We start from the raw sequence: 16,395 nt of genomic DNA, 5'->3' as shown, positions 1-16,395 counted from the left end.
TCATCCTTTTTGTCATGCTATGTCTGTGGTAGCATCCAGGTTCTTCTTCACAGTACTGCTCTTCTGCAGGCTTCCTAGGAAGGGGCTTGGTGTGCTTGGCAGGCTTAAAGCTAGCTTTCACATGGAGCTCTCTGCTCTGAAAAACACATTGTTTTTTTCCATTGATGATTCTCAGTCCTAGAGAAGATGTGTAACCAGCTGTGGCAGTGAGGTTACATTTTAAATAGCCACACTGAGCTTCCCTCGAGTAGCAGGAAGTGTGTGAGCTAAGAGAAGAGAGCACCCCAAGCTGTTTGCAGCTGTTTGCAGCTGCACCCAAGATGTTCCTGGATGAGAACAGCAGGAAAACACTTTTTTGCATGTTGGACCTCAGTCAGCCTCATACTTCAAAAGAGAGCAGTGTCTAAATCAACACCTAGAATGGCATACAGAAACAGACCAGAGTTAATACTTTAACCTTTATTTTCTAAGTTCTTAAAGAGATGCAGGTTCTTGGTGGTGCTCTTTTCCAACAGTGCCTCATATTTTTTAGTGATTTCTCTTCCTATAGTATTCTTACCACCCACAGATCTGTCAGCATTGAGAATTATTTAGGAGGTGCATTTTAATTCCTGTTGTTGCCACATGGTCCCTTTATATTTTGGGCCAAATTCCCAAGTTGCTTTATAAGTCTGAGGGTGAAATCAAAGCTTTGAGAAAGTCAGAAGGAGCTTGCTGTCAATATGGCTAGGGCTAGACTCTTCTCTCAGGCTTTCTCTGCAAGTTCTTAAAGTCATTTAAGTAATTAACTGCCTTTGGCTCTGATATTTTTTTCCTGTGCATTTTAAAATTGAAGACCATATTTCTCATGTAGTCAAGTTTTGACCCTTACACTGCCACCATCTTTCAGGGGAGTGATGTCACTCTGTCCAGTACAAAGATCAAATGTACAATAGAGCATTTTACTATTTGTTGACAAACAAATATGAGTAGTTTCAGAGATAGAGCTTAAGGAAGGTCAGTCCTTGGCTTCATTCACCAAAAAAGGATTGTTCCCACTGAAAGACAAGGATAGAGTAACTTTTATCAGACTTACACAAATCTGGCATCATAGAAGAACCTTTCTTCAAATACATGCAGTTAGGATCCAATTAAAAATACCAGCATAACTGAATAAATTATGAGTAGAGGAGGAATATCACAAATAATTTTGTTAGAAGTTGGATTGTGGTAGGATTTATTTTAATTGACTTTAACGCAAGAAAGCATTCACTAACCTTCTAACATGTAATCCAGTTTTACTAGATACATTTGTACAGTTGTACAAATGACTTTTCAAAGTTTTGTGAAAATATGTTCTTGTTTTGAGGTTGGATATTATCCATGATGGAAAACTTAAAAGAAATCAAACAATGATCAGAATCATAAAGCTGGAAAATGCAGTTGCAGATATAGCTAATCAAGTGTATTTATTTTGTCAAGCTTGGAATTGTGAGAATGAATGCATGTATCTGTGACCAGTAAATGTATCTATATATGTATCTATGACCGGTAAAGGGAACAGACATCAGATTTTCAGATTTTTTTTTAAATGATAACAAGAAATGCTAATGGAATTTCACAGGTAAGAAATATTGCTTTTTTATTTTTTCTTATTCTTATATCTATAGATGGTTCACATTTACTGTATATCTTATACAGGTTATGTTTTTCAGGAAAGCATCTGCCTGACCTGGATTCTTCACCATTTTTCATTTGCAGTTAAGCAGCAATATTTCTGTGTGATTTATTTTACTATTTTCTTTTCTCAATAGTAATTTCTTATGAGAAAAAAAATAAAATTAAAAAAACAGTTATCAATGTTTATCGGTTCTGTATGGATCAAAACTAGTATTTGCAAGTGGGAATGGTCAATAGTTTTACAGAAAAGAAGTCCAAATGTATGACAATGAGCTGTTGATTAAGCAACATTATAAACTGTGCAATCATTGTATCTTAAAATTATTTGATAGTTCAGATACAAATAAAACATTGTAATTAGTAGTGCTGTTAAGAGTTAACACTGTCACATTTGTAAGGTACTCCAGCAAGGGGCACTGCAGGACACAGAAAGCAGTTCTTGATTTACAGGGAGTTGATTTACAGGGTAGTAAATCAACTCCTCCCTATTGAGATTTGAAACATGTTTATTTCAGTCATTTTCTTGTGTTTATTTATTGTAGAAGTTCAAGCAAATTAAAATAATTTTAAGTTGACCAAACACTCTTGTTATTGATCTACATTTAATTTCTGAAATGATGTTTAAAAGGCAAAAAAACCTTCCTCAAAGTCAATTAATGACTGTATATCATTCCTTGGAATATTTATCTATATTAAGTATAAGAAAATGGAACTCAAGGTCAAGGCTGCAGAGTCGAACCTGTATCTTACTTCTTACTTTTTAAAAAACAGCTGTTCTTCCAGACAGATGAAATTCATAAAATACCCAGTTAAATATACCCTGCGTATATGTCCTGTTGCAAGCAGAAGAAAGGCAATGATTTGCAGCTTTATGCAAGTCAACAGAAAACAACAATCTGACCAAAATGTCATTCAAAAGCATTTATGTAGTTAAAGAAGACCTGCAAAGAGTTGGGGTTTTTTAAAAAAACAAAGTTATTTTCTATAATGGAAAGAATCTCAGCTTTTTTCTTATTCTTCTGTTTATTACATCAGTGAGGCAAAAAACAGCATTGAAGAGTGCAAAAGTTGTTCCAGGTTATTTTGCACCTTGGTTTACATTTACCTCCTGAGCAATAATCAACCTGATGATTGATAGTGAATTGAAACACAGGTGTCAGAATCAGAACTGTATTTCTCTGTTAAATTCAGAGCTTGACAAAGCCATTTGTTAAAAGTAGCAACCTATTTGCTAATGGCACAGCAGTCTGTGAAATGTCATCAGATTGAAAAGATGGAATAGAAAAATATAAGCATGTTCTGAGGTAAATTTGACATCCTGGAAAGCTTGGATAAATTCACATTGTCAGAATCAGTAATGTTGCTGCCCTGGAAATCTAATTCTACTTGTCTCCTGTATATTTAGCTATACTTCTTTTACTTTATTTTACTTTATGAATTAAATTTTGCAAAGATTCTGCATTCCTTAGTTCCTGTTTAAGTGAACCTTATCTTTTTTTAACCTATGAGCTTGCATTTTCCTTCTGAGAACTGCAAGTGGTGTGAGTTTAGAGTAGTTCTAGGAGTGACAAATCCAGGCGCCTTATTTTTTTAGGATGTAGAAGCTATTTTAAAGCATTTGGGTGTTTTATATCAATTGTTTGGAAATTTGAGGAAAAAAAATAGTCCATCGATTAGCTTGTTCCTCATTAAACTTCGCCTGCATTAAATACTTTGCAATGTTTAGGTTTTAATATGAAGTGTGAATGACCTCAACAGGCTGGGATTTAGTCCTGTGTGTTGGTAGAGTAGATTTGTACTCTCTTATTTATTCACTAATGGGTAGAGGAGCCTTTCTAGTAGCAGAGCATTAACACCACTCAGTTCTTTTGACCCCAAAAAAGAAAAAATAACAAAAGTCCATTAAATTTATTCCAAGTATTGTGTCAAATCACTAACGCTTCATATTTAAGTAGATATTGAAGACCAGCTAATATAGAAATCCTTAATGGACTGAGTTAGGCAAGCTCCAGGCCTCTGCCATGCTTGTACAAAGAAGTTGTCTTATTCCCACAGTTTTATTAAAATAAAATGCAACCAGCAGTGGAGCTGACAGCTGAGCAGTCAGGTTACAAATCAGCCTGTGATGGTAGGGCAGACCAAATGAATATTGCCATGCAGCTTGTCAAAGGCAGGGTGAAAAACAATGATGAATGGTGGAGCTTGGTCAGTAGCATGAGGGACGCTGGCCCACAGCACCTTCAAAAGGATGTAAACCAAGGGAGGGGAGCGCCCCAAGCTGTTTGCAGCTTTGTTCCTGGATGAGGACAGCAGGAAAACACAATTGCTGTGTGTTGGACCTCTGTAATACAGCCTCACAGTCCAAAAGAGAGGAGTGGCTAAATCAACACCTGGAATGGCACACAGAAGCAGACCAGAGTTAATATTTTATACTTGATTTGCTTTCTAAGTTCGTAAAGAGACATGAGCACGTTTATTTTCACATCTCATGTGGAACTGAGGCTTTCATTAACATATTCTGGAAGTCAGGTTCTGGATGTTCAAAAGGAGAGGTATTTAAATAATACCTGTAACAGTGACAAGCAATGACAGAAAAGTGAGCTGAACCAAGACCGTGAGCTTTTACTTCCAGCAAGTTAATGGGCAAATGAGAGTCTGCCTGAATTACACTGGTGTGTGGAGATGTAACCAGAAGGATCATTTTAACCAACAACTTTTGCTGTGATCAGTTAATGTTGATAAAATTAGTTCTCAGCACCTATTTAGATCAAGTGATAGGGGATCCTTTTGAGTGATTTTAGCATGTAATTCTGTCTCTTCAGGGAATGCACTTCTCTGCAGCCTTGCCTGGTAAATGTAATTGTCAGGGTAGTAACAGTGTCTTCTGATTTTGCTTTCTTATCTTGATACATACCCATGGAAGGTGCTCTGGAATAATATTTTGGCCTCTCAGAGTCTGAAAAGTAATAAATAGCTTTAAAAAGTTAGAAACTTTAAATTTTATTATCAGGGATATACAGAACTATTTCTCAGATCAAGATGCTTCACATACAGAACTGCAGCGCTTCACAACAGTAGTAAATGTCACTGAAAATAAGAGCAGATGCAGGTTAGAATAAAGGTATCAGCACCATGGAGTATGATCTGGGGCTTTTCTTTTTTAATTAAGGTTATTGGAAAGCTACATAATTATTACTTGCACACAGAAGAAAGAAGATCAATGTATACTATAGAGGAGTTCAATAAAATAATCTGTCTTTAGAAGCTATAAACTTACAGCAATTTAAAGAAAAAATGAACACCAGTGGAGAACAGCGGTGAAGCAATTATAAGAGCTGCTGCAGAAGTGTGTAAGAGATGTGCACTATTGGCCTTGGTTTCTCTAAGTTTTACCATTTGCAGTGGCTCTGAGATAATTAAAATGCAAATGTATATTTCTGCCTGGCAAGAGAATTGCAAGCACCACTCTCTGCTGTGGGTGGTGGCTGCAGGCTGGTAATCCAGGACAGGCACCCAGCAGCCCTACAGGGCCACCTTCACCACAGCCCACTCCGTGCTCCTGCCAACAAGGTAACGTCAGACCTCTTAGGCTTCAAACCAGATGAGCCAGCTTTGTCTTGGTTTGCAGCCCAGGCATGTACTCTCTGCCACCACTGTTTCCATGTTTTCCAGTGCACTTGGAAACTGTCACAGAAAATGGAAACATCTAAAACCCTCTGTTCCTCAGAATAATTATTGTAATCTCAATACCAGTCTCCAAAGTGGTTTTGTCTCCCTCCACCTGCCTGCCGTCTTCATAGAGGAAGGAGATGCTTTAACGATATCTTAACAGCAGAATATTTTAGAGGAAAATCAATAAATAGAAATATTGCTTGGCTAGTGTCCCTTTAGCTAGTACACTATTACTTTTCTATCATGTTCTTAATAAAATCCATTGTACTTGAATAGGTTAGAGCTATTACTATGTTGTTTTACACATATGCATGCATGTATATATATCTATTTATCTATCTATCCTCTAAACTAAGTGTTCTATAATAATTATTTATTTGGTCCGAAGATGCAGTAATATAAGATGAATGGAATTGCATTCTGGTTGAGATTTCATTGATATTTCTGAATACACTTCAACAGTTGAAAGATGGTACAATAACATTTTATTACAACACTGATCAGAAAAAATGTATTTCAATTCCATATTATCCATTTAATTCCTCAGAGCTGTAAAATACTAAACCTTAGTACCTTCAACCTTTTCAACATGATCCACTCAGAAGAAAATTGCATGTTTGTATTAATTGTTTTAGGATGAGGTGTAAGAGTAAAAAATGGGATTTGGTGCAGTTGTTAGATGACATATGAGTCAAATATACAGCATACTTTATAAATAAACACAGAAAGTCATGCCTTTGTCTGATTGCACAGACTGTTAAATGAGATCTTCCTCATTTGTAAAGAGGCTTTTGGAAAACTTTAGTTTAAATGCAGGAATGAATTGAAAGTAGGAAATAATGTGTTTAAAGCCTGTGGAGATTTATACTTAGTGAAATGTAGGTCAATCAGATTGCACCATACAGTCTCAGCTGCTGTGTTTTGTCATCTGCCTGTAATAAGAAGAACCAACGTAGGTAGCAGTTATACTCAAGAAATGTATTTTTCTCCTAAGGAGAAAAGAGTGGTTGATAGGAAAGTAGCCATGCTGAATTGGAGTCCAATGTTGATGCTGAGCTCTGAAAAACAAGGAATAGTGAGTGACACAGTGAAGGAATAGACAAAATAACATAGATTTATTTTTCTCCTCCAAATATCCTTATTTTCTTTGACTCAGAGAAAAATACAAAAGGATCAGGAGGTAAAAACCTGAAATCACAAAATCAAGGAAACAACCCTTCCTTCCCCAGTGCAATTTCTGCTTCTGAATGTTCAGTCTCTCACGTGCCATGACAGTGCTGGGCTCTGATGCTGTCAGGCTCTGCACCAATACCCACATGCAACATCTTCCTTCTCTCTGAGGTTCATTGGTAATTTTCCTCAGTAAAGTGGGTGGACACCACCACAAAAGACACAGCAGCTGATAGGGGCTATTTTATATTGTGCTATCTTAGGTGTAATGTTTCCCATCAACAAAAGCATTTAACTCATAAATTAGAATGGCTGTTATTAAAATGTTTCTGAAGTTATATCAGAGCTAATTAATTTGTGAATATAGTTGCTGAAGATGGAGTTGTCTTTTTCTGTATTGCATACTGTCAATTTTCCTTAAACCTGACAGTTACATGCGTTGAACCTTAATACATAGTTAATTTATGACTATTTAGGGATTTTTTTTTTTTTTAATGAGTGGGAGGTTGTATGTGCATTTGCTAATAAAAGTAGCTTCTTGAGAGCCACTCAGAATTTTTGGACTCTCACAAGATTCCCTTGATTTTTCTCACATGGCTTTCTGCAAGTCAAATATATAATTTTGGTTATAATTATTCAAGAAAAATTCAGCAGCTGAATCTGTTTTTAAAAAGGTAAGCTGCTTGCTATATTCCTTCAAACAGTGTGGGAAAGGCTGATGTTTATCTCTGAGAAGGAATTTAAATGGTGTTCACATGGGTTCACATGAGCCTAGAGAAGTCTGAAGGAGGGAGATACTGGACATAGTGAAATCTGTGGTGCAGGTGGAAGGGAGTGCGTTGCCACAGATGGTGCTGAATCTTTTTACAGTAAACTGGTGGGTCAGGAAAAGCTCAGAGGGGACTGACTTTCCACAGGAGAGTGTGGGAATCCAGGGCTTCCCTCTGGCTGCCCTGGAAGGCCTGGGACCCTGGCAGGGATCAGGAATCCCCTGTACAGAGCCCCGAGAGACACTGTCTCTGATCTCTGTCCATGGAAAAGAGTTTTCAGTCTTACAGGATGAATTACAAGCTCAGAGTGTTTGATATAAGTAATAATTAAGTGTGGCATGGGTGCAAAAATAAAATTCTAGGATTCTAGATTAAGGGTTCAAAGGGGACAAGATGGAGGTAATTGGGTGTGTCTTGTCCTTTTTCTCCTTCTTCATGCCCTCCATGTTTCACTGTAGTGTTGGCACTTTTCTATTGGTTTAGGCTGGGGACACACTGTTCAATGTAGAGGATAGATATTGGCACATTATTGTAAATATAGCACACGTAGTCTCTGGTATATAATGTTTGTAAATCCCACTGAGGGCAGAGCCCCACACGCTGCCCTGCAGGACAGAGCTGCGGCAGGGCAGCAGAACATGTTAGAGATAAGCAACAATAAACAACCTTGAAAACAGCACAGACTATGACTTCTTCTTTGGCAATGGGGCAGAAAGACAGAGACTTTTTACAATCTCGGAATCATCAACACCTCAGATTCCAACAGGAGAGAACTTGCAGTGGGATGTTGAGGTGTGAGATGTTTTCTAAGGCTCAGGTTGTGCAGTCAGTGCTTCCAGTAGGTCCATGTCTCTACAGGCACCAGTACTTCACTGTGTACTTCACAGACCTTCTGTGGATTTTCACCTTCACAGGGTATTCCATACTCTGTCTTCCTTAACGACAGCAAATCCTATGTCAGAGGCAAGCAGACTGGTTTGATTAAAGGCTATGTTTAAGGGTATGATTTCACCTCCACTTTTGCTGTAGCCTTCCTGGGAACAGGGAACAGTGCACCTGTCTGTCATCGCCGCTGGCAAATTATTCTCTCCTCAGCATCTTTGCTTTCCCTGCTCCTGCCCCCTTTGGAAAAGGAGCTGAAGGACCTGGCCTTAGCCCTCAGGTCTCTGCTGGTGCTCTGCACCTCCTCTTGTTGGCTGCTCACTTGAGCTGGGGGCAAGAGGACTGACAGGTTCCTGATGTCAGACTCAATGTAAGGCATTTCTTACATCCCCCTCAGAGTAGTCAGGCTGCAGACACTGCTGCTGACAAGTGTTTGGATGTTGCACAAGGTGCATGACATTTGGCAGCTGTCTCAATTTAAACAAAAAGGAGCTTCCTGCTGCAAACAGATGCATGCAAAGATAGGCACTTCATGATGGTACCAATTCATATCACAGGAAATTCCCAGGCTTGTTCTAAAAACAGGCACTTCTAATGTAGAAAATTATGGTATCAAGTCTGTGTGTTACGTCCAGGGACTGGGACAAGTTATTCCTTCATTACACATTTATGATATTGATTATTCATCTGCTAATGTCTCTAGGAGTACAAATGCCCATTTACTTAGTTGGTGTCTCAAGGTATTAAAACTCTGTAACAACACAGTTACAGGGAACTTAACGGTCTTATCAGCTCTACTAGTAACATAAATATGTTTCAACTCTCTTTGCTTTTGTGTATCATGGAATTCATTGGGATACAACTGAACAAAGGTTTTCACAGTTTGTAAAGGTAAAGGGACTTAAAACAATCAGGAATCCCATGTTAGTTGCAGATTATTTAGTAACATTTCTGATGGACTACTTCCCCATCCAGGATCTTTTCTTAAAAGAAAGTTTTTCTTTGTTTCTAGCCTGAATCTTCCCTGTTGTGGCCTATGTTCATTGTTTCCTGTCCTGTCCATTGTGGGCATGAAGAACTGATTTTGGTTTATGCCCTCCCCTGAGTATTCCTGTATTGGGAGAAGCAGAAGGATCCTTCCATTTCTCTTGCAGTCTGTTCTTATGCTGTGTGTCTCCAGGCAGAATCTTCCTTTCTTACAGCAGTGTGAAACTCAATGGCAATCTTTTATGAGTCTTATACCCTTTTTCCATTGTTTCCTTGCATAGGCACTAGTTTTCCATACTGCACTTGCAAAGACACTCAGGGAGTGATTGACAAACACCAAAAAAAAAAAAAGAATTATGAGGATCTTATCATAGAGGGGAATCGAATCTCCTCAGCAAAATAGTTGGTGTTTGTCTGGAGGTTAGTGGAGTCTCTGCTGTAAGGACACTTGCAGCAGCATTTTCAGGTGTATGGGGTGAGCCCTTGAACCCCTGCTCTGTTCACTTCTTGTAATCAAGGCATCATCCACCACTTGTTTAATTCATAGCTAATTATATATCATAACTACATAAGAAACTCCTATTAAATATCTTACCTGCCCATAAAATACTGTCCTGCCTGACCATTTATGCAGGAACAATTTGATTACTTGAAAATGTCTTATTTACACAAAATTCTGCAACCAGCAAGAGCAGTCGTTGGGACACAGGGTGTTGCCACAACCAGCTATACAAACTGGACTTGGCAGAGCATGACCTGGGAGGAGGGAGTAATTTCTGGAAGTGTAAAATCTTACCAGGAAGCCTCCTGTAACTCTTGTGACTAATAGAATGGGAAATCTTTAAAATATTTTTCTTTGGAATATCAATATTTAATATTTTGTGTATTTTGTGGTTAAGGCAATGCCATCTGGAAAAAAATAAGTTTCTTTTAGAAGTGACTCATATTACTTAATTTCTAACTTTTCAGATGTATTACATAAATTCATTTCTTTCTGCTTGAACAGAGGCATGATGACAGTTCATTGATATTCTTTGCTGAAGGTATGATTCCCTCCCTTGCTTTCCCACTGAATCCCTAATTCTTTTTCTGGGCAGAAGAGGAGAGTAGGAGGTTTAATGGTGCAGTGGATCTTCTCTTAACATCTGAACCAAAAAGGATCATCCATGTGCAAGCCTTGGTGCTCCTCAATTTGATTTTTTTCTTTTAGTAAGCATTCTAACCGAAGTGACAGTTTTGCATCCAGAAGGGTTCCTAGTTACAAAAAGATTTTTTTATATATTTATCTTGGAGTCTGGACACTTCAGGAACTGAGGTAGACTTTGAAATTTCACAGAATCAACAGAGAATGACCTGATGTGGGATTCCTCTTCAGGCATCAAACTGACCTTAGTGAGCAAGGCATGTACCTTGAAGTATGTGGTAGACTCTCTACCGTGCAGAAAGAGCTCACTGGTTCACTGAAGCTTGATTATTTGTTATTTGCTAATTTTTTGTTTTGTTTTGTTTTTAAGGAATGTGAGCATGAAAACTTTTTTATGATTATATGATGAAAATAAAACATGGCTTAGATATGGATTCAATACCTTAGAAAGGTACAGGAGAAAAGGGTTAACTGTTTCAAATATTCTTTGGAAATAAGAGTGAATTCTGATTTTCTGATTTGTCCTGATGGATTTTCTCTGATGACTGGGGGTTTATTGATAGAATCTGCATCATTCAAAGAAGCAAATTAGTGCTTTGCTGTCAGATTCTGAGAGTTCCATGCTGTTATTTGATCTGTTTAAACAAGAAAACATCTTTTTTTTGCAGTCTTTTCGTACTTGTTTTACTCCTGATGCACAAGAGTAGTCTTCTTACCTTATTTACAGCAGTGCTTCAACACATTCATTGCTCAAATAATAGAAAGTGATCAATTATAAGGGATGTGCTCACTTCATTTGTGCTGTAGAAAAATTAAAAGTTTATAGAAAAGACTGTATCTTGATTTCTGTTAGCCAGATTTGAGCACTAGTTGAAATCCCTGGAAATGTTAGTGACTAGGAGTTGTGTGGGCAAAGGGTGGACCATGGCTCTGGTGGTCAAAACACATGTAGGTCCTGATTCCACCCTCAGCTGGGCTGGTGTGGCACCATGTTATAGCTTCAGCAGGGAAACCTCAGTAGAAAATGTTGTATCAAATCACTGTACTGGGCAACCCAAACAATCTTGGTGAATAATAGTGAAAGGCATTGTGGTTTTATTTGCAAGCAGTGGTGTGTATTTGCAAATGTACCTCGATATAGATGCATTTCTGATCATTCTTTCTTGATCTTTTAAATGTAGCAAAACGAGACAGATTAAGCTTTTACTTTAATCTATATATATCTTGATACATTTATCAGTGCCAATAATTTCTCTTTATATAAATCATCCCTAAAATGTGACCTCTGTCAAAATCTTACACCTACAACTGATGAAAGCAAGGAGCATTGTGGCTTCTTGAAATTTAATGAAAGAGAAAGTATATTGGAGTGAATGGAGGAAGCCTATTACAGTAAAATAGAGCCTGTTCTTACAGATGGTGTCAAATTCACTTGGCTTTGTTTCTCATTAGTGCAATCAAGACTATGGCCTATGCTGGATATAAGTAAATTTATAGGCAGTGAAAAATAGCCCTATCACAGAATTTTAAATTAGCATTTTAAATTGACGAAGGTTAAAGGAAAGACAATTGTAGCTGAATAAGCATTTGAGAATTAATTCTATACCTCAATACACCTGCCAGAAAAATCAGTGCTTCAAGTTGTTGAAAAAATATTCTTCTTTTTCCTCCCCCTATTTTTTTTTAATGCTTAGAATTTTTTATACTATCCTCAAGGATGATGTACCTTGGTGCTTAAAAAGCTGCCCTGGTAAATGCTGGGAAGGCTAAAGGCATCACTTGATCCCTTGATCCAATCTGTTTACAACTGGGGAGAGGCTGTGGAAGCTGTCCCAGATTGTCTACCAGTGTGCATAATCCATGCTGTGGAAAGGCAGAGCAGCTCCAGGGCTACACACCAGATGAGTTGCTCAGGTTCTCTAAGAGTGCAGCTTGTAAAATGCTAGCAACCCCTCATGATTGTTTTCACAATTCTCTTTATAAAATATGCAAACCACCAAAGCTGAGCAATGTGGGAGCCCAGCACTGGAGGTTTTTTTTTCCTTTTGCTACATCACTAACAGGGTGACAACCAGTGTAGCTCTGAGATTAATGGTCTTAAGGTTATTTCTACCAATTGAATATGTGACCCAAAGTGTTCAGATACGTCTTGACCATGCAGCTCAAAATCTCTTTTATCTGTCCACTTCTTCTGCTTTTGAGTCCCTCACTTTACTGCACCACTTCATATTCTCTGATCCACTGTAAACTTAGAATAAGGTACTGGGGACAGCTATTCAGTACCCAAAAAATCATGGTAATATGCTATTGCAGGTGGCCTGGGCTTGGAAGGTTGCATCTAGGAAATTCAAACAGTTGAGAAAAAAATATGAAACCTGCTTTCTGATGAACATCCTACCAGGAGAGCAGCTGGGAGAAACACTATGGGTGTTCTCTGGCCCTTTGTTTTTATAACTCTTATGTTCTTGGCTCTGAATGTGCAAAGGCAAACAGCAGTACAGGAAAAAGACTTTCTGTGCATGCTAGGAGGTCTGTATGTAGGGAGAGGACTGCATGGTTTCAGTTCGGTATATATGTTTCTTGTATCAAGAACTGGTTTCAGTTCAGGTAAGATTCTTTTTGAAGTTTGTTTTGGTTTTTTTCAGTTCATTCACCCAATCATTAAAGTGCATTTCAGAATTACCTTTATGCATCTGCTATTGCAGGAATCAGCTTTCACTTGGTGCATGGTGAATATACTGCTACTTCTTCAGCTTAGTACCCAACGTTCAAAACTGAGCAATGTGAGCCTGGATGGGCAGCAATATCCTCACTTATGTTAAAGCTCAATGTGTGCAGTTGCACAAATAAACAAAATAAGCTCACTCAACAGGGGAAGTGTGAGTCAACGAAGCAAATCTGCACTAAAACAGAACCAAAGCATGCCTTGCCCATTGCATTCCAAAGCCAGTTTTTCCAGGTTCTCTGAGTACTGGTGAATAATGGAACTCACGGTGCCTTTCTGGCTTCTATTTATTTTAAAAAACCAGAGAGTAATAAATTACCTTTGTTTTCAATTAGGTTGACAATATCTTAAAAGAAGTCACGATATTGCACACGGAATATGTGTTTTCAGATGGCTAACCATGTAGTTTAATACCTAAAAACTGAAGGTCTTTGTTTATGTTCATAGCCCATAGATGTGGCTTCTTCCATGCAGTTAAAAGTAGATGTTTTCACCACTTTTATTTGGCATCTTTCTGTTTGTTCTATACTTTCCTAATCTACTCTCCTAAGTGGTATGTCAGCTACATGCAACTCTTCAGTCAGTATTTGCAGTTTGAATTCTTTTAAGGGATGCTCTTCCATATGAACACAAAGTCATACAAGTAAAAAAGATAGTAAATACTTTTTAAAAAGTATAATTTTACTCAAATTAATATATTTTTACTCAATATATTTTTGCAATATTTGTTCAAGTATAGTACAGTGTTCTACATGCAGATGCATACACAGGTACATGACCTTCAGATTTCTCTTTTTATATCACCGTTAAACACCAATTTGTTACTAATGCATACTTTCCAATTAAAAATTTATTGCTTTAAAAGCAAAGGCAGCTTCTGCCTAGTCCTTAATTAATCTTTGTTTAAGACACTTAAATATTTATAGTGACTTACTTCTTTTTTTTGTTATAAGCACTGTAGTGCTTGAAAGAACTTTTACTTTTCTGAAGAATTTTCACTATAACTGCAGTGGCTACTCATAAAGAAATTCAGCACCTGTCTCAATCCATAGACTGTGATGTTATTGCAGATGTAGGCACAAAGATGTGAGGTTTAACAGTGGCCGATTGGTACAGAAAGGGTCAGGTTTCCCTTAGGCCTCATTCTCCCTCTGTGAAAAGTTGAACAAAGTGCAGATAAACTATTGCTTTGCCTGCTAGACATAAGCAAGGTCCAACTAACTTCAGTGCATGCCAACTGCACAGCTAAGGGAACAAAGAAATACTGGATCATTTGCTTAACCTTCTGCCAGCATCAGCATTCATCGTGCCAGAGCAGCACACCGCTCTCCCAAAGGACAGCAGCAGGCAGTGGCAGGGGGCACTTTGCCACACCAAGGCACGGTGTTTCCTAGCTCCTGTGCTTAATGAAAGCCACTGTCCAGTATCTGCACAGAGGGCTGGCTTATGCTTCTACCCTTGGCCCACCAATCGTCTGTGCTGTGAACCACTTGGCCCAGTCCCCAGACAGTATTTTAGACTATCTCAAATTTGCTGAACCCCTGCTTATCTTGCAGATTTTCCCAAGAGTGCATGGACCTGAAATCATCAACTAAGCCCTATTCAGTATGCAACTTTTCAATTCCCTCAACCACTTAGTGCTTTTGATAATGATGTAGCTGTAGATAGAATAGATTCTGCTTCCTTTTTTTACAAACAAACCTACCCTGGAGCAGGATGGGAGGAACTGGCCAGTAGTAATTCCACAGCACATTTTCTCTAACCTTTCAGTCTGTAGAACCATTTGTTCTTCATCAGCTTTTCTTTTTCTTTTCTGTTTTCTCTTTAGAGAAGAAGGGAAAGCATAATTTATAAGAGGAATCCTATTTTCATACACTAAAACAAAACACTTTGCTATTGAAAAGCAGGATAGAGGTGGGAAGGGAGTAGTTTAGGCTCATAGTCAGGGATTTGCAAACTCAATGGGATTCTGCATCACGTATTCTGCAGGAGGTCACACTTAGTGTTCAAAGAGGCCCCATAAGAAGGTCTTAATCTGTAAGCAATGGGAACAACCATGCATTTCCTTTTGGCACAAGGAAGGGTAAGGTGGACTTCAGTGTGCAAGTTAAATTAGAGAAACATCACTGTGCCTCTGCATGGTCAAATTGCCTTAAACAACAGGATCATCACAGTGTTCTGGGAAACAGCAGGAAAAATTGCAAAGCACATATGAGAAAACTGAAATCTGAATTGCAATACAAGAAAATGACCTGCTGCTATAAACTGTACCCTTACAGATTTGCTTACTGAATGCAACATGCTATTTATTATGTGTATAAGCTGTAGATTGATCAAGATTATTTGTTTCCATTTATATCTTGTTGGAAAGCAATGGGAGATCACTATTTGAATGAGGTAGATTACTGCCAATCATTCTAACATGAAAAATTAGGAATTTTGTATTTATTAGGAATAAGTATTATTCTTGTTACTTTCAGCTGAGTTATTTAACTGAAACTATAGCTTAAAAGGTGGGATTTTTCACTCTGTTTAACTGGAAATATTTAATGTAGCCAGAGATCAATACTGATGCTTGAATGGATGAAATATCATTTTAAGCATTGCAGTGCTGAGTAAGGATAAAATAACAATATAATTGGTGATGTGCGGTATGCATCAGGAATGTCAGCTGACCACATTAATTGAAATCTTCCTCATCTTAATCATGTGAATTATTTCAAGGATGTCACTGAATGAGATTCTTTTATAAAGCAAGACCATTTTAATATATAAATGAAATGGGACTGTGCCCACAGATTCTTTTAACAAGGTATTAATTTATTCTAGACCTGCAATAAAAATAGCTGATTAAATTGATACTATGTTAACAGTTTTTTTCTTCCTAGTATGCCTATATCTCCTGTACAGAGTGTTCTCTGTGCAAATTGCAAGTCTGTGTTATGATTGTCCTGTTTTGCTTTGCTGGAGAGTGGTACTTTAATGAGCGTCACTTTTGTGATGCTAGCAATAACTTCCAGCAATTCACAGTGAGACTTTTATTTTCAGTTGCCTTCTGATTGCATCACCATTTCATTAGCCTTAACTTATTCCTGAGGCAGAGCAATTTATCAGATAATGAAGGCTGAGTAAGCCTCACCAATGTGACATGTGGAAAGTTATGTCATTTCTCTGCCCTCACCTGTTAGATGTGCCATCTGTGTATCAGTCTGCAGTGATGGTGCTTGCACAGCACCTAGGACAGCTGACATAAATTTTACTTCTAGTTCTACCCCTTTCATTGCAAGACCTGAGGCAGTGGCACAGCCTCTTTGTACTTGCACAATACTGCATCTGAAATAGTAAAGGATTTTGATACCTACTGTGGAGAAGAATGATAACTCTGA

General features: G+C 38.0%; 1 protein-coding gene across 10 annotated transcripts in view; it reads left to right on the top strand.

The window, feature by feature from the left end:
- Positions 1-16,395, top strand: part of LOC110469722 (poly(rC)-binding protein 3) — a 497,662-nt gene that overhangs the window by 304,470 nt on the left and 176,797 nt on the right. Inside the window, exon 1 of one of the 10 annotated variants that reach the window (XM_031503987.2) lies at positions 7,155-7,175. The exons of the other annotated variants lie outside the window; for them this stretch is intronic. The gene's annotated coding sequence lies outside the window, so the exon portion shown is untranslated. Of the gene's footprint in view, positions 1-7,154; positions 7,176-16,395 lie in introns of those variants that run through there. 10 annotated transcript variants of the gene reach the window in all.

This window comes from Lonchura striata, chromosome 1, assembly GCF_046129695.1.
Source record: "Lonchura striata isolate bLonStr1 chromosome 1, bLonStr1.mat, whole genome shotgun sequence".
NCBI classification, from domain to species: domain Eukaryota; kingdom Metazoa; phylum Chordata; class Aves; order Passeriformes; family Estrildidae; genus Lonchura; species Lonchura striata.
This window is presented reverse-complemented; position numbering and strand designations above follow the sequence as displayed.